Raw genomic sequence first — 24,553 nt, 5'->3', positions numbered from 1 at the left:
CCACTTCTCACTGTTTTGCTGCCTCTCTATGTCCTATTTTCTGTTCATTTAAGGCAACCTTTGGCTATGGTGATTGTAACCTGCAGTGCCAAAAGGCACGTGAAAGCACCTTACTCAGCATTCAGACTGATTCACATAGCACAGGCCTTGCCCAAGGGGTGTCCCAGTCCCCCTGTGCTGAGGGGCTGCCCATACTTGGACGCCAACAAGAGAGAAACATGAAGCTGAGTTCTGTAGTTCAGCTTTTGAATGTGCAGCTTACAGGGCCGTGTGGCTGCGTAGGTCCACTGTGCCTCCAGAAAGCTTTGGACAGAGAGCTCACAGCCTGTGTTAATTGTAGGACCGACGCAGCAGGAGGATGCACTGAGGCTCTCTTTCTGTAAAATCACCAACTTTTTGTTTTTCCTACCTTCAGAGGTTTCCTAGGTGAGGGGTGCATTCCCACAGGAAGCGTGTCAGGCTTCTGACAATGGGCTGCTGAGAGTAGTCAGGATTAGTGCCTGGGCCCTCAGGGACATGGGGACTCTGGGCTGAAGCCCTCCTCTGTGAGCTGTCCTGGGGCAGGCGGTGTCCTACTGAAGCTGTGGTGCTGCTGTGCTTGTCCCATGCAATTTCCATATTATTCAGCCTAAAGGCCTTCACAAAAATGCCAGAGCTGCTCCTGCAACCTCTTTGCAGCGCATCCCAGAGCTCCACAATCTAATATTAATTACATCGAGGCTCTATATTAAAGCAGAGATTTACCAAGTTACCATAGGGGTTTCAGTGCTGGATTCATATTAATTTAAAGAGGAACTGAATATTCCCTCAAGCAGCATTGGAAATCTTAACCTCATAAAAACAGAAAGATAGGAGTTTTGCTGAATATGCCCTGCCCTGCTGGGAAGCCGTCCTCTACTCGGCTGTGTGAAGTGTGAACCACTAAGAAGGGCTGTCCACATTGCTTACTGTTTACTTAGTCCTTTTTCTTCTCTCTTGCCCTCTCCACATTTAGACTCATCTTCTTTGCCTTTCTGCAGAAACCCTAAAGAGTTTTGGCACCTCCATATGCAGAGCCTGATTCACTCACCTGGCTTAGCCCAGTAGTTTGTGCTGCTGCCAGCGGTCCTCTTGCACCCTGGTCTCTCATATCACCTCTTGGCCTTTGCAGCTTGGGAGGACCTGGCTGTCAGTCTCATATCTAAGCAGTGAGGTGGCTTTTTTAGGGCTTTCCCCAGGCCCTGCTCTTGCCCCTGGGCCCAGTGCTGTGGGGACAGGACCTGGAGATTTGGTCATTACTCAGCTTGGGACTCCAGTAGTGTTTACCCGTAGGGGAAAGCTGGTCCTTGCTGCTCCATAGCTCTCCTTAGAGAGCTTCAGATTGGAGAAGTCTGTTTCTCAAGTTAAATACAGAATAAAGCCACTTAAAGCTTAGTTTCACCCTTAGACTGGGGTCTTCTTCGTGTTGGTGTGCAGCTGGCCTGGTGAGCATGCAAATGGCCCAGAAGGCAGTGGCCACTGCCTGTATTCCTGAGCTGCACAGTGTTGGTGGCAATTCCAAGCTGCACTAAATTCCATTTCACTTATATCTACAAAAGCTGATGCAGTCAAATAAAGCTGTTCTGACAGCAACATTTAATAACCCTGCTGCTTGCAAAACCACAGACTCGCTGACAATGGATGTTTTTTTAGAAAGCTGAATTTTTACTGTCTTAGAACTAGATTTACAACCCAACCATCATTGAGTACCTGTGTACACAGCCGACTACAAAAGGCAGCGAGGGAGAGCAGGGAGGGGAGAACTGTTGCCCGTTCCAACAGACCAGCAGGAAAAGGCAGCAGCTTTTGTACATCTTGGCACACTGAGGTCCACATGTCGTTAACTCTGTGCTGGGCGTGAGGAGGGGAGCGGTGAGGGGAAGCTGCTGCTGCAGGACATCTCTCACAGCCCTTCTGCTTCCTCTGCTGTGGGAAGAAGGACAGGATACATGTTGCAGCACGTGGAGCTGTGCAAAGTCCAACAGGCTCTTCACAGCACCTTGCTCTGTCCCTACAACAGCCTCAACCCCTGCGACGTGGACTTCAGTGAGGAGGGTGGAAATGGCCAGTAGGGGGGCTATTTTTATGATGGGATCTAAGTCCCTAAGGTGCCTTAGGCATCGGAGTCACTTGAGAGGATCACAGTGCATTAGGGCCCATTGCTGGGCTAATAGAGATCTGCATCTCATTCCTCCCCTGTGATTTTAGGAAACTAGTAGCAGGGAGGAATTTTGGTGCTCATTGCCTTGTTTCTCTTCTCTCTTCTGTTTTAGGCTGGGTATAGCCACCCTCATTCCTGCCTGAACAGATTAGGTGCTGTCACCACACAGTTGCATCCCTCCCTCGAGGTGTCTGTTTCAGTGATTCACGCCAGCCCAGAGGACTGCGTGCTTCTCATCTCATCAATTTGATGGAAGGAGGCAGTTGAACTCGTTGTTCATAGGATTACGAGGATGCCTGTCACAGCCTGCGTGGCAGAAAGCTGTATTTGTAATTAATACCTGCACCAATGGCCTACCAGTTAGTCATCTCTCATTATTGTACGGGGATTCTCTTCTGCAGATTCGATGGCTGTGGTGGCCAGCAGCCACTCGATGGGCAGCAGCTGTCCTTCCAGCTCCTGGGCTCAGCAATGTGCTAGGTGAGCTGCACTCCAAGGAAGCGTTCCTCCTGTGCTGAATGAGCGACCACTGCTCCTTAGCCCCCACTGCATTGCATTCAGGGTTCTCCTGTGTGTGACTGCAGCCTAGGGCTCAGGAGCTTCATGCCATTCTAACAGGAGGCTGTGGTTGGGGGGGGTAGGCTCTCCTCAGTGGATTTTTTCAGGCCTTGTAAGCAATGTGTCATCACAGCAGTTCAGTACACACCTCGGCCTGCTTGGCATCCTCTTGCTTTGAGAGGGCTTCTCTTCTCCCAGTCACTTCTATGGCTCCTCCTTATGTTGGGCTTTGGCTTAAACTGAGGGAAGCACTTTCTGTGGGCTTTTGAAAAGCGTTTGCTGCTCTGGGATTTCAGGGGAGCTCAGCAATGTGGAGATGGGATGTGAGGCCTAACATGGAGTTCTAGGGCAAATCTTCCATAGGAATAGCCTTGAGGAAAGCATTTGCCAGTTAGTCCAGTCAGAATCACTCCAGAAGCTGAAGGCTCTAGTCATGACAGACGAGTGAGGGACAGCATTTACGTTGCCTGGGGACTACGGAGAGGAGGAAAAGCACAGCCAAACTTCCTGCAGGGCAGGATGGCAGCTTGACAACAGGTTTACAACAAGGTTCTTGTCGCAGTCTCAGACATGTCACCATTCTCAACCAACCCCTCTGTGCTTGTTTTCCCATCTCCCTCTCCTCTCCATTTAGACTGAGTACTTGAGGACAGCAGTCTTGTCTTTCTATTTTGAAAACACTTAATACATTCTTGGTGCTGAGTAAATTACTGCTATTGTTGCGTTAATTAGCTCAGGGCCCCCTTGCATGCGCAAGACCAGATCATTATAACAGTTGGTTGATAGAGCAGTAGCACATTAATTTGGGCTCTCCAGCAAAGCTGTGGGCCTGCTGTGCCAGAGGCTGCGGGCAGGCAGGAGGGCTATGGTTGGAGGTGACTGTCAGGGAAAGGGCTGATGGCAGCAAGAGCTCCTTCCCCCTTGCCTGGGGTCGATTGGCCAGTGTGAGGGAGCTCCAAACCCACATCTGTGTGCCCAGAGAGGCGGTGGGCTCACTTCCCCTGGAGCTACTCAAAAAACACATAGATGTGGTACTTAGGGATGCGGTTCAGTGAGCAGTACTGGTGGTAGGTGCAGGCTTGTACAAGATGGTCTTACAGGTCTTTTCTAACCTTAGTGATTCTCTGAGTGCACAGTTCAGTCTGAAGGATTGACATGACTTGCCTGAGATGGCAAGGGAGTAAGCCCAAAGAATTTTGTTGCCCAGGCTTGTGTTTTAACCACACAGTCTCGCTCCCCAGGACGCTTGGATCCAGTAGGAAGCACGGCAGATGGAGCCAGGCAGCAGGTCCAGCTCCAGCTGGCAGGCAGGGAAAGGGCGAAGCGGCAGCACCAGTGACCTTGCTGATTTATTCATTAGACAGCGCTTAGAAGAAGGGGAGGATTGATTTGTCTGTCAAATGCAACACCAAACCATGCGGCCTGCGAGGGGAGGACTAATTGTGCTGCTGACACTGAGGCCAGTACTGACTTGCGCAGTCAAGCACCTTTTTATTACGTTTTGCTGCTAGTCAGCCCTTCTTCTTTTCATCTGTCCTATTATCTTGGCAATTTATTGATGTGAAACTGGATCTAAGTGGTTATTCTGCCTGTGAAAATGAGGAGGAAAACAGTTGATATTGAATGTGGTGAAATGTTGGATTAGCCTCTGCGTTGCTATTATTTGGAGCCAGTTTGAAGCCACCTGGCTGTGCAAGCCACAGTAGCACCTCTCTGGCAGCAAAATGCCTTCAGGAGACTGAGTCCCTTGTTTAAAAGCACTCTGTGAACTCTTACAGAAAGTGTCCCAAAGCGCTAGTGATGATGTAGGCTCTTGATTCTTAATTTCAAAGGATTCTTGAATGCACCAAACTTCCTGCCTGCTGTTGAAATCACTGTTGGAACAGCTATGCAGTTTTATTTCATTAAAAAAAAAAAAAACAACCACCTTTCTGTAAGTGCATTGTGATCACTCTGAGGCTGCCATTCTTGAAGACAAGCAAGGGACAAATTCAAATTGCCTATTTTCTGAGCTGCGCAGGCATTGGCAAGTCCCCATAGCATGGTGCTGAGCAGACACGTTCCTGGCTGGGCTGCAGCACGGGGCAGACGTGAGCTCATAGCCCGTGACACATCACACTGACATGCCGTGAGTTCACATCCTTGGCATGAAGCACTGGGTGCTCTCCCAGAGCTCTGGCTGCAGCCCTTGCTGGTTGGCAGGAAGGCCCTGCTGGGGCTGCCTGCAGTCCTGTGCCTGGCCGTGGAGCAGCCCTGCTGCCATGGTGGTCTGCACTGAGTCTTCCCACCCAAGGCACACGAGGGCACCTGCCTCTGCCTATGCTGCCCTTAACCAAATGCACAGCAAGCTGCACATGTTGGCATGGGTGGTGTCATGGTGTTGTTCTTCTTGCAGACACATGACGAATCATGTAATTGATGAAGCCAGCTTTCTTTTTTCAAACTGCATTGTATCTTGCCTGGCAGCTTCACCTGCACTCCCGCAGAAGGCTTTGCCCTGTTCCCCACTGAGCTGGAGAGGTTTCAGTTCATGCGGGATACTTTTGTAAAGTTCGTCTTTTGTTCAGTCCTGGATGGCTCCTAATGGTTCTTAATCCAAGCCTGGCTGGCAATCTTTAAGGGTCATTACAGTCATTTGAAAGATTTCCAATGCCTGCAATGGGTGCTGAGTCAAGCCTGCACCGAGGGCACAGAGGAATTCATTGTCCTTACTAATTTGGTTCTTGGATTCTCCCCCACTGCTCTGCTAAATGGACCTCAGCCCTGATCTTGAAGCAAGCACTTTGCAGAAATTTACACCCCTGCAGGCATAGAATAGCTCCTCCATTCACTTGCAGCATCTCCTTCCTTTGCAATTTCTGTTCCTCCTCCACAGTTTTTGCAGGCTGTTCATCCTCTAGTGATCATCATCACAATGTGTGCCTCTCCTCCCCTGCTCTGGCTCCATCAGGCAGTAAACGTGATTCCATCTTGTGTTGCGAAAATAATCAGCTTTTAATTATCTAAAGGAAAGGGGTTTGTAAAAGCCCTTCAAAGCCCAGTGTCTTTGAGTCGTGTTGCAAAAGAAAGGCAACGTGAGCCTGGCGGTTTGTGTGTTCACAGCAAGCTGTTCCTTTAAGCCACATATTACACCCTCCACCAGCATTTAGCCATGAACGAAAATGCAGCTGAGTGATTCCTGGGCTGTTCTGAAAGCAAAGAGGGATTAATTTCAGCACAAACTGAATGCCTTCCTCCCAGTTCCTTTCATCCCCACGGAGATAAATTGGGGATACTCTCAGCATGAGGGCAACGCAGTAGGAAAGCCAACTGTTGTGCAGCGAGATTTCAGAAAATCTCGTGGATTTGGTGCAGAGTACATCAGTGAAAGTAGTCAGCTGCCTCCCAAAGGGTAAACCCCACCCCGGATCAGAGAGATGCTGCTTGCAGTTTGATTTGCTGCTTTCTGTCTGGCTGTACTGCTTTGGGGATTTTATAGGGACTAATGAATCAAGGACTCAACTTACCGTCCTCAAGGCTTCCTTTTCGCCCCTGTGAAACAGTAACAGCAAGGGCTGTGAGAGATCTCTTGATGTCTCATCCGTAGTGCCTTCAATTTACAGTTACTTAATAAGATACTTGCTAATAGATGTTTTTGCTTGTGTCTTTTTCTTTTAGCTGTTTCCTTCTCCTTCATATTTCCTACCCAAAGCATCTATAAGAGAAACTTCTGCATTTGTGTAGCACCTAGCAGTACAGAGGGGCTCTGGGAGAGCAGTGTATGCTGTCATGCAACCCTGTCCCTCTCCTGTGTCCCAGCATGAGCGTTCAGTGGGTTGTGTTGTTGAATTAGTATAGAGGGCTATTTTTTTCCTAAAAATTCCACTTCTACCTGCGTGCCTCAGGTATGACCCCCGTGGGTGTGCTGTAATCTAAGTAACAGATGAACATTTAAGGGGTGATTGCTACCTACTTCTTACAGATGAGAAAACCTTGTCACCCAAACCAGGCAGATAATTCAGGGGAAGACAGTGACAGATCCAGGATCTCTAGTTGCCAGGTCGTGTGTGTTTGACTAGGTCACTCTTTCTATTGGGGTGGCCGTAACGGAGAAACTCGGCTTGAGTAGTTGGGTACAATTTCTGAGGGGACTGCTCACATGGGAAATCCTGAACGACTGAATGTCTTCCAAATTCTCTGTACGTGAGATGTGAAGAAGTTGAAAAAACTAAAGAAATAAAACTTTCCTACTAGCATCTTAAAAAGCCTGGCAATGGGTAAGCCTGAATAACAGGCCTGGCAAAATATCATAGAATCATAGACCAGCTGGAGCTGGGAGGTACCCACAAGGATCGAATCCAACCCCTAGATCCACATAGAACAGCCCAAAAAAGAGATCATTGTCCAAGCACTTCTCAGGCTCTGACAGGCTTGGTGCCATGACACCTCTCCTGGGGGGCCTGCTCCATGCCCAGCCACCCCTCACTGAAGAACCTTTTCCTAACACCCAGCTTCAGCCTGCCCCCTTTCTTGGGGCTCCAAGAAGAAGGCACATCACTTTTTCTCGAGGTCTGGGAGGTGGGAAAGAAGGGCATACACAACCATCAGCAATCAAAAGCTCATTGCTGGGTTGATGTGCTCCTTTAGGATGTCTGTCCTGTTTATCATGTCCAAGTTGATGGTGGGGGCAGAGACTGTGATGCATACAGGGAGCTGGCTTTGTGCTCCTGCAGTTTTGTTGCCCTGACTGACATCAGGAAGCCTCTGCGATGGCCGCTGTGATGGTGGGATGCTTCTACCCCGAAGGGCGAACTTCGGAAAGTGTTTGCAGCCTGCCTTGCCTCATTTTCCTCTTTGTGAGATAAGAGGAGTGATTCTGAGCTGCCATATGGCTGCAGCGGTATCTGGAAGAACAGATAACTGCACAGAGTGTTGTGAAGGGCAAAGCTCCTTTTATTTATTGATACTGATTGTACCAGTCAGTACACAGCTGTGTTCAACTGTGAAAGTCTTCCTACCTCTAGAGAGGCCCATTACTAAATCCTTGTCCACCATTCTGAGGACAAGAGGACCCTGGGGGTTAGGCAGTATCTCTCCCTGGTGGAGCTGTGTGCCGTCCACCTCTGTTAGCAGCTCATTGACATACTGCACACTGCTGCAGGCCTTACTGCGAGCCTGAGACTCGGGGAGAGCAGTGATGCGTTCAGCTGTCACGCTGGGACTCAGAGCCTTTACAAGTCAGTTCATCTCTTGATCTTGAAAAGACAAAAGTAACGAACCTCTTGAAAGAAGGTTGCTGTTTGTCCTGTTGCACTGCACGTTGTTTGGACACCGGTTAGAGGAGGCTGGAGTGAAAGCACAAACCTGTTGAATGAATAAATCGGCTTAGAGAGCTTTGTAGCGATTTATTCCGCTCTTCGGTCCTTTGGGCTTGTGTGCAGCTCATAAACGGGCTTATTATTCTATCATGATTCATAGCTTTGTGGCAGGAGCAGTGGGGATATGTGCCACCAGGGAAGGGAGAGGGGCTGCAGACGGAGCATTTCAAGTGGAGATCAGGCAGAGGTCACGCTGGAATGCGGGAGAAGAGGGAGAAGCGGGGGCTGTCGCCTCAGCCAGCAAGCGAACAGCAGGGCTGATGGATGGCTGCAGACACGATGCAGCCAGTGCAGGAGGTGACCCTTCCCAATCAAGGCTTAATGTTGTCACTGCTCTTTGGCATTCATTCTGCAGAATTTAGAGATCTCCTAGTGGTGGGAAAATGCTTTATAAATCTCCACCTGATAGGAAGCTTTGTGATGAGTTACATATAGGCCATCTTGAGGGAGGCTTCAGCTCTCCCTTCCCCAGCCTGGGGCTTCTCTATTCTACTTTGAACTTTCTGTGAGCAATTTCAGCCTTTCCCACAACAGTGGCAGAGTTTCTTACTGGGATATTTTGCCCTAGCATACACTAAGGCATCTTAGAAGCCCTTCCTGCTCCCTTAGCACATATGACACGTTGTCCTACTGGCAGTGCAGCACAGCTGGTTTATGCATATTGGGGAGCCTTCTGTCACTGGGGATTAATGCTGCAAACAGCAACGGCAGGCGGCCTGAAATGGAGCTTCAAGATGTCCCAGCCCATCATTGGTGTGTCTGATCTAATCTGTCAATCAGTCTCCTTGGCAAGCGATGAACAGCCCAAGCCAGGCTGCCCAGCCAGATGCTGAGGTATGGTTGGTGTTTCAGAGCTGTTGAGGAAAAAAGGAGAAGCTTTGGCCTTGAGCACCTGTCTTTGTTTTTGCAGCACGAGGCCGAGCTTCGTCTGAAGGGGGCGGTGTGCTGTTCTGCATGCAGAGATAGAGCAGATGTGCTGCTCAGTACGTAGGTCAGCGGAGCTCAGTGCGTGCTGCCCATACGCAGTCCCTATGCTCAGTCATTCCCTTTCTTTTCCTGGAGACCTCCTCAGCAAAGGCTTTGTGGCATAGCCTGACAGCTGCTGGGGCAGCAGCTGTGGATGTTCTCTCTACTGTGACCTTAGGAGGCCTCCTCCTGCACGCTTCTCTCTGCCATTGCAGTGAGACTCCGGTCATCTGTGGACGAATGCAGGAGCTGCTCTGAGAGGATGTATCCACAGTGACAGGGGACACAGGAAAGTGATAGAACACATGTTCTCACAGTGCTCACAGAGACACCGTCTTCTGATTCTTCCATATGTTTTCCAGGCAAGACTTAGGCTCTGGAAGTGCATTCATCTTGTGCTGAGCGATGAGGTGCAGATTGTTCTCTGCATGTGCACATGCTGAAGTTTGGGTTGATCCTGTCCACGCTGAGGAATACAAATAAGCTGTGAGCAGAGCTGTGTGTGCTGGTGATGGGGTCATGGTCGATCAGCACACAGTGACCGCACTGGGGGAAAACAAGAGCTGGGGCTCTTTTATGGCCAACCACCTTCTGGCCAGGCCCTCTCTCACTGGTTCATAAAGGAGTTTGGGGTGGCTGTCCTCCTGTACTCTCTTGGGTGTTTAAGGAAATGGAGGTGAATGAAGGACTCCATGCCTAGATAGGAGCCCTTTTTGATATGTGCTAAGAGTCAAATGATTCACTGTGACCCCGTGGCTCTTGGCTGCAGCTCCTGGTGCGGTGCGATGGCTGGCAGATGCAGCAGGCAGTAGTGTGAGTGGTTTAGAGATGCAGGTGAATTTGTGCCTTGTTTGAGTTAGCTGTGTAAGAGCAGCTGTGCTGTGTGAGATCAAGTGTATACCTGGCCAAGTATTCTTTCTCCCTCAGTGACAAATGGTGGGTGCCTAAGGAAGAAGGCAGATGCGAGGCAAGCATGTTGTGGCACCTCCTTCGTGTGCGCTCTCCACCTCCAGAGGTTTTTCACTTCCTTAGCCAAGAATAATTTCATTATATTCCATAGCTTTGGAGTTTCCTTCCTTGAATTTGTGCAGTCACTTCTTTGGCTTAGGAGAATTGATAGCATCCAGCACCCTGAAGCAAAGAGTTCCACTGCTCTCGTCTCGCTGGTGTCTAAATCACAAGGTTTCACTCTTAAAGCAAACCCATTAAATCAAAGAGCTGGGGGTCACTGGGCAGATTCCATTGATGCATTGGAAAACTGGGTCTCAGTGGAAGTGTGTGTCAGCACAATATTGCCTGTAGCTTAGAAACGTTTTCAATACTCCTGGCACAAATCTTTCTTTATAAAAAGGCTCCAGTTTGCACCTGCCCGTGCTCCAGGACTTGGAGAGTGTGCTGAGGTTGGATCTGCAGATGGACATTTCTGCAAAGGGCCCGGGAAAAGTAAGGCTAAGAAAGAGAGCTGATTTCTTTTTCACCTTCACATAGGGCTGAAGTTACGTGCAAGTGTGATCATAGATGCTCTCTACACCAGGTGCAGGTAGCCTTCACCACCTGTGTGGTGCTACAGCAGCATCAGTGCAGGAAGGCCAGACACTGGTTGTATGTTTGACAGGCTCTGTCACCATGTTTAATGCTTTCTTTTTTTTTTTTTCTTTGCTGAAGGGAACTCTGAACGGGAGAGCCTTGCAATGGGACAACAGCCAAGAGAGCACCTGAACAGCAGAGCACTTTGGTAGCAGCGAGAAAAGTCAATACAGGTTCTGATAGCACAGCAGCACTCAGCAGGCTCATTGCTTTCTCTGACCTACAGTGCTGACATCCAAACTGAAAGGACTACATTTAAGTGTCAAAGAGGTAGGAGAAATGTAGGATGAGGTGTCTTATGCATCGGGTGATTCTAGGAGTGCATTAGAGAGGCAAGAGCTGACTCCATTTCTCCTGTGTTGGTCACATGTGCAAGCCATGAGACTGTACTTTCGGAAATAGTTGGGAGCAAGCAGCCTCTGTCAGAGAGACGAGTCCAATTCAGGGTGCACACAGACTGATGCCATTTTGTCAGAGCTGCACCTGCTCGTGCCAGCTCGGAGGGTGGCCGAGGGCCAGACAGCACTTTGCTAATCAAATAGGAGACATGGAAGTGAGTTTGATTAAAGCTGAGAGACAACATGTGGGGGAACGGTGGGAGGAGCCACTCTGAGCCAGTGGAAAAGAGATCTGCTGGAAAAAAATGATGGAGAAGGATTTCTGCTGTTTGAATGGGTGAAAGTAATAAGAAAAGAAAAGCTCAGAGAAGGCTGCGGGTCTTTGGGAGATGTGATGGTTAGGGACAGCAGCAGGAGAGCAGCCAAATCTTCTTGTCGTAACATTTCAGACCTGCTGTGGGCAAGCATCGCTGCAACTTTTGTTAAGCATGATAATGCTAAATCCCAAAGACTTTGCCCAGCAGCTTGGGGGGGCACAGAGAATAAATGAGGTCTGATTCTGGGATGTGCAGGCTGCTGCCTCTTGTGTGCCAAAGATCCTCCTGAACCAGGAGTTGTGGATTTAGCCCTGTGCTGTGCAATGCTCTCTGTGAACAGCTTATGCTGAATTATCACCGTGCTCAGGGCTCTGTTCCCAGGGGAACAGGGAGCTGGCAGCCAGGAGACTCAAAGGGGACAGGGACCTCGTGTGGGTGGTGGGGCCAGAGCTGACTGGGTGGCAGTACAGCTCGTCAGGCTCTGTGATCACTGAGTCTCTAAACCCAAGGATGTGCTGCAGGAACCCTGCCTTACGCCCTTTCAGGACATGGGGAGAGGTGAAGCTGCTGTGGTTTCTGGCAGCTGCCTTCCAGCAGCTCCAGCACTGCACGTGCAGTTTGTGTGATGTGAGCAGAGGAGCTGATGGAGCCAGCATAGCCTGGTGGGCTTTGCTGCCGTGTCCTAAAAGGAAAATGTTTTTTCTTTAGGGGACCCTTGGCTGTGGCATCGACCCTCAAAACAGTTTTGCATGTCCTTTTAGTGAGCCATATTCCCTCTGCTTGCTGAGATGATTACAAGATGGCAGATGAGCAGTAGGGAAGGGAAGATACTCTGAATGGACTGAGAGAACAGCCACCTACCCTTCCTCTTCTTCTCAGGATGTGTGTCGTTAAAGCCATTAGACTTAGACTAGGGAAAATATAGTCGGGGAGGGGGAACACAAACTGCATCAGAGGTTTGGGCAAACCATTTGAGACCCGATATGATTGAGTCACACTGAAGGGAGGTAAGATTCTGTCACGCGTGCCCGCTGTAGTGAGTATGAACAAACCCAGAACAGCTGGCTGTAGCATATGGAGCATCCAGAAGGGAACAAAGCTGAAATAATTCCCTTTCCTCTGCTCTTTGCTTATCCTGGCCCTGATTCAGGAGAGCGTTGGGGATCGTTCTCAACTTTAGGCCTGCACAGATTTTCATGATATTGAGTTTCAGTTTTACAATTGACTTAATGAATTTTCTGTACAGATGCTTGTGCCTGAGTACCATTGGGGTACAGCATTCCTCAATCACAGAGCCCAGAAAGGCACTGAAAGAGCACTGTCACCTCTGTGAAGCTCAGAAGGAATTCCAACCTGCAGGTGTTCATCTCGGTTCTGGGCAGGAGCTGGTCTGCAGAAAGATCTTTATGAAGAAGGCAGGAAGAAATGTGAGACGGATCAATTCTGTCACACAGCTGGCGACTGGGCCACTTCTGGGCTGGTGGTATTTTTACTTTCCCTTAGAGCTGATCAGGTTTTAGGCTTTGAAAGGAAGCAGCTTCCCTCATCTGCATGCTCTGCACATGGAAATGGCTGCTCAGGAAACTTGAAGGTGGCAGGTTTGCCTGAGCCTTCAGAATCAGGTAGAAATGATTTACTCTTTCATACTTATTTATATTATACAAGGTTTAGGGGCTGAAGGACACAAGTGGTAATGAAGTCCCATTGCCAGCACTGCTGTAGCAGTGTGGTGACAACGGAAAGGAGTTGTGGCATAAGCAACATACATACATGTGTGTCTGTGTATAAAAAGGTGAATGTGGTGTAAGTGATCTCAGTCATCATTTCTGGCTTCAGTACCTAAGAGGCTGGTTATCAGCTGCTCTTAGCCAGCGATGCAGTGGTGGAATCAGGTGCTGTCTGTCCAAAACCAGTATAAAGAACAGAGGAATTCACAGGAAAGCTGCTTGCTTCTTGTAAAAACCATTCTGTGTGTGCATGTAAGTGTGTGTATGGGTTTTGCACTTGTCTCAGCATTTTGAGGTGGGCTGTGAAGCAAATTTTCTAAGCATTCGGCACCTCGTGCTATGCAAAGGCTGGCCTGAACATTTGTTAGGTTAGAATTCATCTTTGTGGTACCCTTTCAGCAAATGCCTCTTTTTAGATAAAAAGGTTTATTTGTGATTTGCAGAACTCTTTCAATCTATTGGCTCCTCTGATATCCTAAACCTATTAGTTCACCATCCATCCACAGAATTTTCCAGGAGAAAGCAGGCGAGACAAGAACTGAATTTCTAATAGAAGAAACAAAACGAAGAAAAACCACCACCAACAAGCAACAAAACCACACCAACAAGCAGGAGCCAAAATGAAATCAGCAAAGCAAAATCCTGCCCAAAGGTCTCAGGTTCCATTTTGAACTCAATAAGGAAGGGTATAAAAATACAGCCGTGCTTCTCCCTCCTCCCTGCACCTCCCTTTTAAGCAGAGCATACCTAATCACTGTCAGGCTCCCAGTGCCTGTACTGGGGCTGTACCCTTTAAGCAGCTTCTGAGCCCACAGGCAGAGCTCACTGGAGAAGCAGCCTGAAATGAGCTGGAGCAGCTGTATTACATGGTCATTTATAGCTGGTAAGTGCTGCTGCTTGGGACCCTGTGACCATGGCCCCTAGGTCTCTTTGTGCTGTTGTTCAAAAGGCCAAAAGATGGGAGAAGAAACAGAGAACCAGGAACAGGAAAGATTTTTTCAGCAAACCTCAGCATTGGCGTTACAGCGTCTTTCTCAGCTCGTAGGCAGAAGCAAAGCAAAACTATTCTCAGAGGTGCATTTCAGCTCTATTAAAATAGTCATTCTACACCAGGTTTTTTTAATACGGTCTCCATAAGTCTTTAACATTAAAAGATAACGAGAACAGGCAAACAGACAAATCACAATGCCTAGCGCCCTGCTAAAACATGGGAGCAGCCCCCCTGCAAGAGTTTGACTTTCCTCACTGCTGGTCATTTACATTTTCATTTATGAAAAGGAGGAAAAATGAGCTGCCACTGCAGCACCTAAGCATAATGGAAAGGAAAAGCCTTGGTGCATTCCGCACGAGGCTGTGCTGTCAGGCTGTGCAAGCAGGTCATAATGTGATTCCTTTCGTTCCGGCCCTAAGCCTGCCTTCCAGTTTGATCACAGAGCTCAAAAATATTTTTTACGTTTGATAATATCCCTGTTCTGCTCGACCACAACTTTCTGCTCTCTATTATTTTCCTTTTGCAGTGTTTTTGGAGACAGAGCAACTCTATCCCTGCCAGTGCTGCTCGCATTGTTCCTGTTAATAATTACCTTCATCACAGTAGTTATTAGGGGCCCCAACTGCTGCAGACTCGATGCATGTACGAGGCAGCCTCTGCCTGAGGAGCTTAAGGTCTAAATAGGCAAGGCAGATAGTGGAAGTGTTATCAGTCTTATTTTTACAGAGCGCTTAAATGACCTGCCGAAGGTCACACACAGAGTCTGTGGTGAAATCATGACTGGAATACAGATCTTCTATGTTTTATTCAAGCATCTAACCCAGGTTCCTGGCTGAGGAGGGCATTTTGAGGAGGCTGCCTGTGCACACATGGGTCTGGGGGCAGTTCTGGGCCGCATACTGGATTTGCATGTGCCCTCCTGTTTGAAGCACATCTGTGAGGAGCTTCAGGAGCTGAAGCAAATGCATGAGTGGCACCAGCAGCTACACGTGCACAAGATGCGTGCTCACCTGGGATGCACGTCTCGGTGCAGTTCAAGGACAGAGCTCTCAACAAGGTGGCAGGAACTGTTGGTGTTCTTATGGAAGTGTTCACTATTCCTTGACTGTGCTGCCGGAACAGAATCATGCAATCATTAAGGTTGGAAGAGACCACTAAGGATCATCTAGTCCAACTCTCCAGCTGTCCCCACCGTGCCCCCAGCCACGTCCCTCAGTTCCACATCTGCACATTTCTTGAACACCTCCAGGGCTGGTGACTGCAGGGTAAAACTTGCACATTCAAGAGATGGTGGTCAAGCTGCTGTTGGGTTGATGAAGAGTGCAGTCCCACGATGGCTGTGCCTAGCTGTGTGGGTCTTGATGCTCAGAAGCAGGTAAGCTAAGAACCTCAAGCTGTACAAAAGCAAACATTTTAAAGTGTTGTTACAAAATACACATTTAAAATAATAAGAAAAAGACTGTGATGTAGTATCCACCAGGAGAAGTAACTATCCTACAGAGCTCCCTTCTGTCAGAATGACCCTTGGAGGACTGGAGAAAGGTGAAGATCCTTCCTCTAAGACCCTTTTGCAAGGTCAGGGAGGTTGCATGGGCTGCGTCTCTGCCACACCTGAGGGCAAGGAAATGGCTTCTCTTGTGCAGGGACAACCTGTGCTGTGGAGTGGTCCCCTACCTTTGTGTTTGGCTGCAGGAATGCCTTACATTAGTTTCCATCATCATTTCCTGGAATCAAGGTACTGATCTTCGAGAATTAGCACAACCACCTCATTAGCTGATTGCTTTAGAGGCCATTTTAAAGAACTGCTCTTTTCCTTAGCATTTCCAGTCTGCTCTTCCGTTGCTTGCAAATACAAAATTCCATTTCCCTAAGAGTCAATTTATGTCTAAACTGTAATAATTATTAGCTGTTTCAATGCATTCCAATGTGTCTGTGTTTTTTAGAATAATTTCATAAAACACTTTGCATGTATAATTGAAATTGACTTTAACTTGAAACTCAGAGTTGGTATTTCTGCAGTCTGTTTCTCAAGGAAAATATTATTCCTATGTCTGTGAAAGGAAGGAAGGAAGGTGATGTGTGCCACAGGGTAGAAGGATTGAGACTCAGAATTTTAACAGCTTTGGCCAGTTTTGACTGTAGGACTGCTGAATTCTGCACTCAATGTGCCCATTATTGAGTCTCTCAGTTCATGCTGCAGTCAGGGTCCAGCTCCACACGGCTTTTTGACAAATTGTAGCCTTTGAGTAATTGTCATGGTTTCCTGAGAAGTCAACAGTGTTGTTTTTTTCCAGCGGCTGGATTGGATTAAGGCAGTTTAGTTAATTGCGATGTGAATGGAGACATTTGAGAGCTAATGCATACTGCTGAATACAATTCCTTTTCATTTTTTATTTTTTTTTTTTTCTGGACACAATGTTTTCTTAGTTTAAAGTTGCATTTATGGCCAAATAATTTGTCTTTAGCTCCCCTTTGTAACTTACCTTTCAATTAATGTCTTTTGCCATTGTTTTAATTTTAAAGCCGTGCCATTAAAAAGCTTTTAGCACGCTGTGGCAGGCCCATAAGTGGCGTGGAGTTCTCAAAGTGCCTCCTAGTGCTGATTTTCCTGAAAGAGCTTAAAAATTGCTGCAGAATGACCCCATCCTCTTTTCCTGTGCCAAACCCACACCACAATTCTATGAACATGAAGAAAAATCTTTTCAGACGTAGTCTATAGAAATGCTCTGTGGGAATGCTGGAAAGATTAGGCCAAAAGGTTTAAAGCTCAGGAATGCAGCCTTCTTGATGAAGGGACGGTGCATCCAGAAGCATACTTGCCATATGAGTTATTCTTGTGTTCCATCAGCCTGGGGGAATATAACTCCCCATACAAATGCTTATAAACATTACCAATTACAAGTGGAGACACTTTGCCAATGTTTAAATAATTTCATTACAGTAAATCTTTAACTTTTGAAAATACTCCAAATGAAATTTTCAGTGCTGCTTTCCAAGTAATGAAGAAGACGACGGGCTGTTTCCTTTTCAACGTTGTAGCTGAAAATGATTATTGAATATTTTGATATTTCCAAAATTTGTAGCATCGGAGACAACAAATAAAATTGTCCTTCTCCAGAACGTCTTTGTTTCCTGTACTGAAAAAGAAGTTAATATATTTTTGTCAATAAGCAAAGATTTTGCCTGATGAAGATGCAGCGTTTTAGCTATGGGTTAATCTCGTAGAAGCAGCGTTATTTAATTTGCCACTGATTCAAGAGATCTGTGCAGACAACTCTGAGCAGCGCTGTTCTGTGCCGCTGCGGTTTCACAGGAGCCACTTTGTTACTTTCTGCATTTCCATCCAATAACCATTTTCAGAAATGTTCTTCGAAGCCGTTCTGTAGCGGTCCTCCAGTGCCTGTTTGCATGCTGCCTTGCTCATGGCAGACTGTCAGGTCCCACCGAGAAACATTTTCTGCACACCCTGTTGTGAGTTTGCTTACAATTACAGCTCCCTTCAATGCAAAATCGTATCCAGCCATCTTGCAAAATACGGAATCTCCCGCATTGTCTCCTGCACCTTGAGCTATTGCTAAGAAGCTGCCACTGACACTGGGGTTCTTACCAGAGCAGGAGAACACAAGGAAATAGCTGCTGGTGTTGGTTTTGATTTCAGATGTCATCCTGGTCGGTGGGTCTGCAACCTGCAGACGCTGGGACTTGCATAGTCAGAAACTAGGCCACGATGAGTATAGGGAGGCGTCATCTGCAGAGATCAGCAGGCTCAGAAAATCCAATATTCTAGGTGAGCTTCTCTTGTACAAGTGGCTGTAGCCTGTCCGCTTGTCTTTTGGATCCTAGCAGCAGTTGAGACCCTTTCCATCTAAAATTTCTAAAGACTCTTAGGGTCCATTGCTCTTGAAGATGCTGCAGAAGTGTGAAGTGCTGCTGCTTGAAATCACTTATCAGCACTCCACCTCGAATAAGAAGTCAGTCTGGGGAGGTGAAGCAGTCTTTCCACAGCTGCCCGGAGTTGCTACAGCCTGCCTCAGGGAAGTGGGTATCTGAAGTGCCTTTCTCAGTCACTTCCAGTCCTCCAGCTCTCACTCAGTGATATCCTCCATTCTCAAGCTGTCACCTCACTGCAGGCCTGGAGAGAGAGCACTTGCTTTCTCTGAAGGAAACCTTCCAGCTCCTCTCTCCCCCACACCCAGCCCAGGTGAGCTCGGAGGAGCTGCAGGGCAATGGGGCTAGAAAGCAAGAACAGAGCTCTGGGGTGAAGTCACACCAAACTGCCCTCATTGCTTTCCTCTCCAGCCTGTGGGCTGCTGTGGGATTAGCACAAGATCAAGAAAATGTTTCTCCCTTTCTCATTAGACACGCGTGGGTAATTTTTTATTACAAGTTCAGATTTGTTCAGTTTGAACTCTTGACTAACCCCCCACTTTTTTTTCCCGTATTTACTTTGATTCAACCTTCTCTTTACTGTAGTTATAAACGAATGAAAAAAGGCCATTTTCAAGAAGCAGGGATGCTGAGCTACCCGCTGCTTTGGAATTAGTTGGAGGGAGTGAAAGTATGCCTAGTACTGTGTGTGCTTCTGCAGCATTGGAAAATGGATCAAACGTGCACCAGGGCTGATTTCAAAGTGCTTGTGATGCAGGCAAAGCTTCTATACGCCCATATGTGCCATCATTAGCACCAAACAAATCCAACGGTAGGCAAAGAACTTTAGAAATCCCCCACAGGAAGTGGTTTACACCCTGGTTTTTGGAGTCCACAGCAAACAGGGACTACTGGTAAAATTCAGAATTGCTTATTACAAAGTCAAACAGCTCAAACAATGCTCTGAGGTGGAATCAGTCACTCCAACAAACGTGAGTAAGAAATGCCCAGGCATGTACTGGTACTTCAGCTCCCGTGGGCTTTGCTCGGCTGTGTTGTGGAGGTGCTGCAAACATGCAGCATCCCCTGATCTCTGCGGCTCCTGCAGGAGGTCCCTGGTGAACAGGCAGAAGTGGACAAGGATGTTTGAAACCTTTTCCACCCGGCCTTGCCTAAGGCACTGTTTCTGAAGCATGTCAGTTGGATTTCTGTGCTGTTGGCAGCATTTAAAATGGAGGCCCAGGCCCAGAGCAGCTGCTGCTTCTGCAAGTCAGGAGTCAGGAAGGGCACGATTCATCGCCACAGCGATATTGTGCCTGGCTCTGCTCCCTCCCACCCACAAGTATGAAAAGTGAACCAAACTCTTCTCACAACAGTAGGAGGTTGCACAGCTGAGACCTCCCCTGAATTCTCCACTGGTTGCAATGAAAAGCAGATGTGCAAACCCCTCCCGGAGCAGGGGGCTGCAGTGGGCACCTACTGGAATGTTAAGAAGGAAAGACAGGATGATTTTCTTGCTGATGGAATGTTGCTTTGCTCAGGGGACCATATTATTGCTGTTATTTATTATTTATGCTCTGCCGAAGGTGTGCTTTATAGGCACAGTTTGAAAAAGAGCAGTGTCCAGTCCCACTGGATGCTGGGCTGCTGCTGGCAGATGCAGAGGGGCAGGCTGGAGGGGAAGGGCAGGCTGGAGGGGCCACTTCTCCCTGCACTGCACTACAGGAGTCTCTTAGTGGTGCCAAGGTGCTCTCTGGGCACGAGGTGAGCTTGGCTGGGGAGCTTGGCGTGGCTTTGTCACCACTTTGCACAGTTGTCTGCTGGTAGTGTTTGCAAGGGCATGTACCCTGTTTGATATGCATTCAGAGTCTGGCAGCAGTGGGAATGAGTGAACAATAAAAATGCTGCTGTCACAGCCCCAGTTTTTTCTCTTTTTTTTTTTTTTTTTTTTTTTACAGATTCCCAGCCATCTGCTGCCTCACCAGCTGCTCTCAGTGCAGGATGAAACTTATCTCAATTCAGGAACCTGGGCCTCAGGCAGAGGGGTGGAAGGAGCATCGCTGACCTCACAAGTGCTGTCTGCAGGATGCGCGCCCAGACTGGGTAAAAGCTCTAGAGGGATGGGGAGCAAAAAGGGGGAATAGGTGAAAGAAGTGAAGATAAAACTCACAGGCAGCCTCTTGTTGACCCCTTAGAAAATGTTAGAAAATGTTGACCATAGAGAAATGCTGACCTGGGGCAGTGGGAGGGGGCCTGGATCAGATGGAGGTCCGCCACCTCCTTTAGCCAGCATTAGGTTGACAGAAGAGAAGACATTCACCCAAGGCTACAGAGGACATGTGAGATCCTTGCTGTGGTGCTGCAACCAGCCCTGTTTGCTTTGAGGCCGTTTCTATTGGGGAAGGGGAGCGGAGCCTGGTGGCAACGTAACTGGCAGAGGTGGAGGGAAAGAAGGGAAGTCTGCCTTAGAGCAGCTGAGCAGCTACCTGCAGACAGGGAATGGAGAGACAGCTGTTGGAAATGTGTGGGGTGAGAGGCCCCAAGGAGTCTGACTGCCAAGGAAAGGAGCATACATTACTTGCTGTCTTTGAGGCATCTAGTTGAGCATTTCCTGATTTCATTAAGTCTGATTTTATAATCCCCCTGGGGTTCAAGCAGCTAACTGGAACGCTCTTCACTCCTGTCCCTTGATCCCTCCAGTGCCTGTCTCCAGAAACAGTAGTGATGCTGGACCAGGTGAGGAGGAAGCAGTAGGTTGGCCACGTGAGCCGACAGGGAGTGACCAGGTTCCATCCTTCATTTCCAGAGAGCTCCTCTGCTTTGCCTGTGCCACTTCAGGCTGCTCAGAGCACCCTCCTCCCGCTTTTATGCGTTTTCCAATTAAATTTCCTCCATGAGGAGGAGAGAGGCACTCTGAATCCATTAGCATTAGTAATTATGCAGACGCTTCGGGGAGTTGACTGCCCATCATTACATATAATTAATGTTTCTGGTTATGAATGGAGGGTTTGTTACTTTTTTCTCCTTTTTGTGCTGGAATAGGGCGGGGTAGAGGTGCAAGGGGGTGATGTTACTGTATTTAATTTGCATAATCAGAAGACCTGATTGGGTATGCATGAGGGTAGGGGCCGGGGGGAACTTTCTCCAGTGCACACTCTATTAAGCTGGTGGGAAAACTCAGGAGGGAGATGCAGAATGCAAAGCAAGGGTGAGCACAGCACAGTGACTGCAGACAGCAAGAGGCTCAGGTTTATGCAATGCCACCATCACAGACAGGGAGGGAGGGAGCTTTGGGCTCAGGTGGCTATGTGCAGTGCCCTATGCTTAGCCCATTGTTTTACTTCACTTGATTGTTTGAAATGACCTAGGGGTTCTTTAGCCAGACTATATTCCTGGTTTTTATTTGAGTATACACACTGAAGCCACAATATGCAGGCTCCAGACGTGTGTGTACACCAGGTGACACAGAGCTGGACTCCGGATTCTCCAGATTGCTCCACTCTACCTCAAATTTATCCCGAGTCTTTCTCCCCCAGCCCCTGGATATAGGCAGCCTATCACTGGATTCAAGGCTTTCTTGTTTTAAGTGACAGCTGTCACGCTCTCTCACTGCTCCACAGAAAGCATATATAAACCATGGCTTGGCCTACTGGAGGATTTATGGAAACATACCTGGTGAAGGGACCTGCAGGAGTGGGGAGAAGGTCCTGGAGTCAGTATTTAGTTATTGAGACAATGCCACGGGAGGGCAGAAAGGTCCTCAAAACAGGGAGGGATGAAGCAGTTGTCTGTGCAGCGTAGATCAGGTTGGCCAGAGAATGTCTCAGTCAAAAAAGAATGTGGGACAGCAGTTGTTCAGACAGTCTGATGCTTGAAGTCCCACGCTGTTTGAAGTACTGTGTCCTACCTTATGGCTGTCCTTATTTTCTGACTGATTACAATCTACTGCTTGCAGTGCAGACGTTGGAAATTGGATGAATCTCTTGTGGTATCTCCCTCTTTGGTCAGCACAAGCAGAGCGTTTCCCCAGCGGTGCAGTGGAGAAAGACTTGGATCATCCTTGTTTGTCCCACGCACTGGCTCATCAGATGTTTTAGAGAAGGTAGGGAGAAAATTGGCTTTGTTTCCCAGCATGTTACCCAGAGCTTGTAGAAACGTGAGTCAGATTCCCAACACTTTTCAGTAACCTTTGGAAGAAGTGGAGGACACACACAGGAAATAAACCATGCAAGACAAAACCAGAGGGAAAAAAAAAAAAAACCACACTGCTATTTCTGTGTAAATGTTTATTGGTATGTATTTGCACATGTGGTTTTAAAACAAAAGATCAGTGGGGAAAACCTGAAGTTCATTGCATGCCTTGCAAAAAGAAGAAAATCAGTCTTTATAGCGGGCCAGTATGAGAGGACACCAGCTTTATTCTGAAGAGTGACTTCTGGCAGAGGAAACTTGAGGCACAACTGGATTCTGTTTTTGTTGAGGTTTTGTTCTTTCTAACTGAGAGTTGCTTTAGAGATTTGTAGTTCTGAGGTTCATGATGTTCATTATTTTGTAAAGTGTTTATACATTTGGTCTGCTGCTTGAGGAAACCACTGGGGAAGACTCTCTGTAAGTAGAAGCACCTGTAAAATCTCCAGTGTGCACAAAACCAAAAGATCTGATTTGCTTAGACCACAAACTTTTCTGAAGGATGAGAAAGGTCTCAGTACTGATTGGGAAGGTGAAATCCCAGAAGGCACTTACTAGAAAAGGAGTGGAGGTCTTGGGGAATTGCTTGATAAATAACCACAGTAAAATCATAGCGTAGCAGCACTCTGTGCTTCTCTTATGTGGTAGGGAGGAAACTTTCTGGCTGTGAAATGGGAAGATGTCAATAGCTCTGCTTTGTTCTCAGCTTCTGCGATGTCCTTCCTTCAACAAACCATGCACTGGGGCACCCAGACTGCAATGGGCAGCAGCCCGTGCTGATGGAAAGAAGATGCTGTCTGGATCCCATGGAGAGCAAGGTGAGCTCAACCTTTTAAGGGAGTCCATTGGCTCAAGCCTCAGTTTGTGTTTCCTGTGATCAAAGCTCATCCCGGTGCAGTACCAGACAAAGCTGTGCTGTACCTCAGAGTGGAGTAACAAGATAAAGACCTTGTTATTCCCCAGAGCCAGTACTGAGGTCAGGAATGCTAAAGGAAAGGAAGACAGAAACAGTTGTCAAAGCAGGAGAGAGAGTACGATGAGAATAGGGACAGCCTACAGTCAAATAACTGCAGTTGCATACTGTGTCTCAGCACACAGGGGGATGCTGGATGTGAATACCTTCTGTAGCCATTGTCCAGAAGGACCTCAGACAGTAAGAACAGGGTCCAGCACATACCTACCCTTCTATAGGGTGTCAGTCTCTTGTAACAGGCTGCTCTGTGTTTGCTGAAGTTAACAGCTGATGGAAGGGCTTGAAGATGTCACTGAAAAATTGTGTGGGAAAAGGCTTAGAACAAGGATCCTTCTGAACTGTGCTCAACAGCATCTCCGCAGGGATCACATCACTGCCACGTGTAGTCATGGCATTTTCTGTCTTTCCCTTCCCTTCCTCTTTTTTGGGGCTGGGTTAGGATGTGTATGTGCAGCAGTGACACGTACAGAAGCACACATGGGTACACGTATACACACAGCGCATGCATACACAGGCACTTGAGATTGCTAAAGGCAGAAGTTAAATCCCACATCAAAGCAGAGAGCTATTGGAGCAGCACTGTTCAAAGGCACCAGCTTCCTTCCTGGGAAAGACAGATTGTCACTTTGATTAAGAGATTTTAACAAGAGAGAAAAAAGAGAGGGAATGAAAGAAGGGAGGAGAGAAAAGTGAGAGTTTTCATTTATACTTTTTCTCCCCTTTGGCCATCCAAATAAAGTTTTGGTTTGATGAAAAAAAGGCCCCAGTTTAAAATAAGTTTAATGTAACAATGAATTATTTAAAGCAGAAGAAAATACAAGCTGCTGCCTAAAAAAAAAAAAAAAAAATAGAAAAAGCTATTATTGAAATGTCAGAACAAATACCCAGCTTGATCTGCATTAATATGATAAATACTAATATATTCATTTCCCCTGGTGCTTCTGGGCTTGCAGAGGTACATCTGCAGTGCCTTGCTTATGGTAATCAGGTCGCAGCTTCAAAGGGAGGCACGCAAGGTATTCTGGGTGATGTTGTGCAAGCTGCAGTGAGAGACCTTGTGGTTCATCACGTAGAGTTGAGGAGAACTGAGCAGGGGTCTGCTGAAGATCTCTTGATTGCTGCAGGAAAATGAAAGTCTTGTCGTGTTTGCTGGTGGACCACCAGTCACGGGACAAAACTGGATGTTGTCATTTTGCTGTAATGAGAGTGAGGTGGAGAAAGCAATGAGCTTTGTGTCTTGTATCTCCACATCCTAATTCCTGGTGTCTCCTACGGCTGGGAATAGGTGCCATGGGTGAGCTGCAGAGCACAGCTGCAAGCCAACCAGCATCTCAGTTTCTTCTTCTACAGTCTCACAGTAAATAATTCAGGAATGATTTAGTGAAGCTGATAGTTTAAAGCTTCAAGAACCTTCATGTGGTTTTGGAGTCTAGTAATCTGGGAACTGCAAGTAGAATGTCTCCAGCAGGGACCAGTGTTGCCTTCTCCTAGGCATCATCTCTACT

The 24,553-nt window shown here is 47.6% G+C and overlaps 1 long non-coding RNA gene across 2 annotated transcripts in view; it reads left to right on the top strand.

Annotated features, from left to right (window-relative positions):
* LOC122182520 overlaps nt 1-24,553 on the top strand; it is a 111,392-nt gene that overhangs the window by 33,540 nt on the left and 53,299 nt on the right. For both annotated transcript variants that reach the window (XR_006179843.1, XR_006179842.1), the window contains 4 exons: nt 10,726-10,917; nt 19,846-19,990; nt 21,843-21,989; nt 22,782-22,893. This is a non-coding gene — a long non-coding RNA (uncharacterized LOC122182520). The remainder of the gene's footprint in view (nt 1-10,725; nt 10,918-19,845; nt 19,991-21,842; nt 21,990-22,781; nt 22,894-24,553) is intronic.

Source organism: Lagopus leucura, unplaced genomic scaffold (genome assembly GCF_019238085.1).
Source record: "Lagopus leucura isolate 7727_CA_CO unplaced genomic scaffold, USGS_WTPT01 Super-Scaffold_100015, whole genome shotgun sequence".
Classification (NCBI taxonomy): domain Eukaryota; kingdom Metazoa; phylum Chordata; class Aves; order Galliformes; family Phasianidae; genus Lagopus; species Lagopus leucura.
This window is presented reverse-complemented; position numbering and strand designations above follow the sequence as displayed.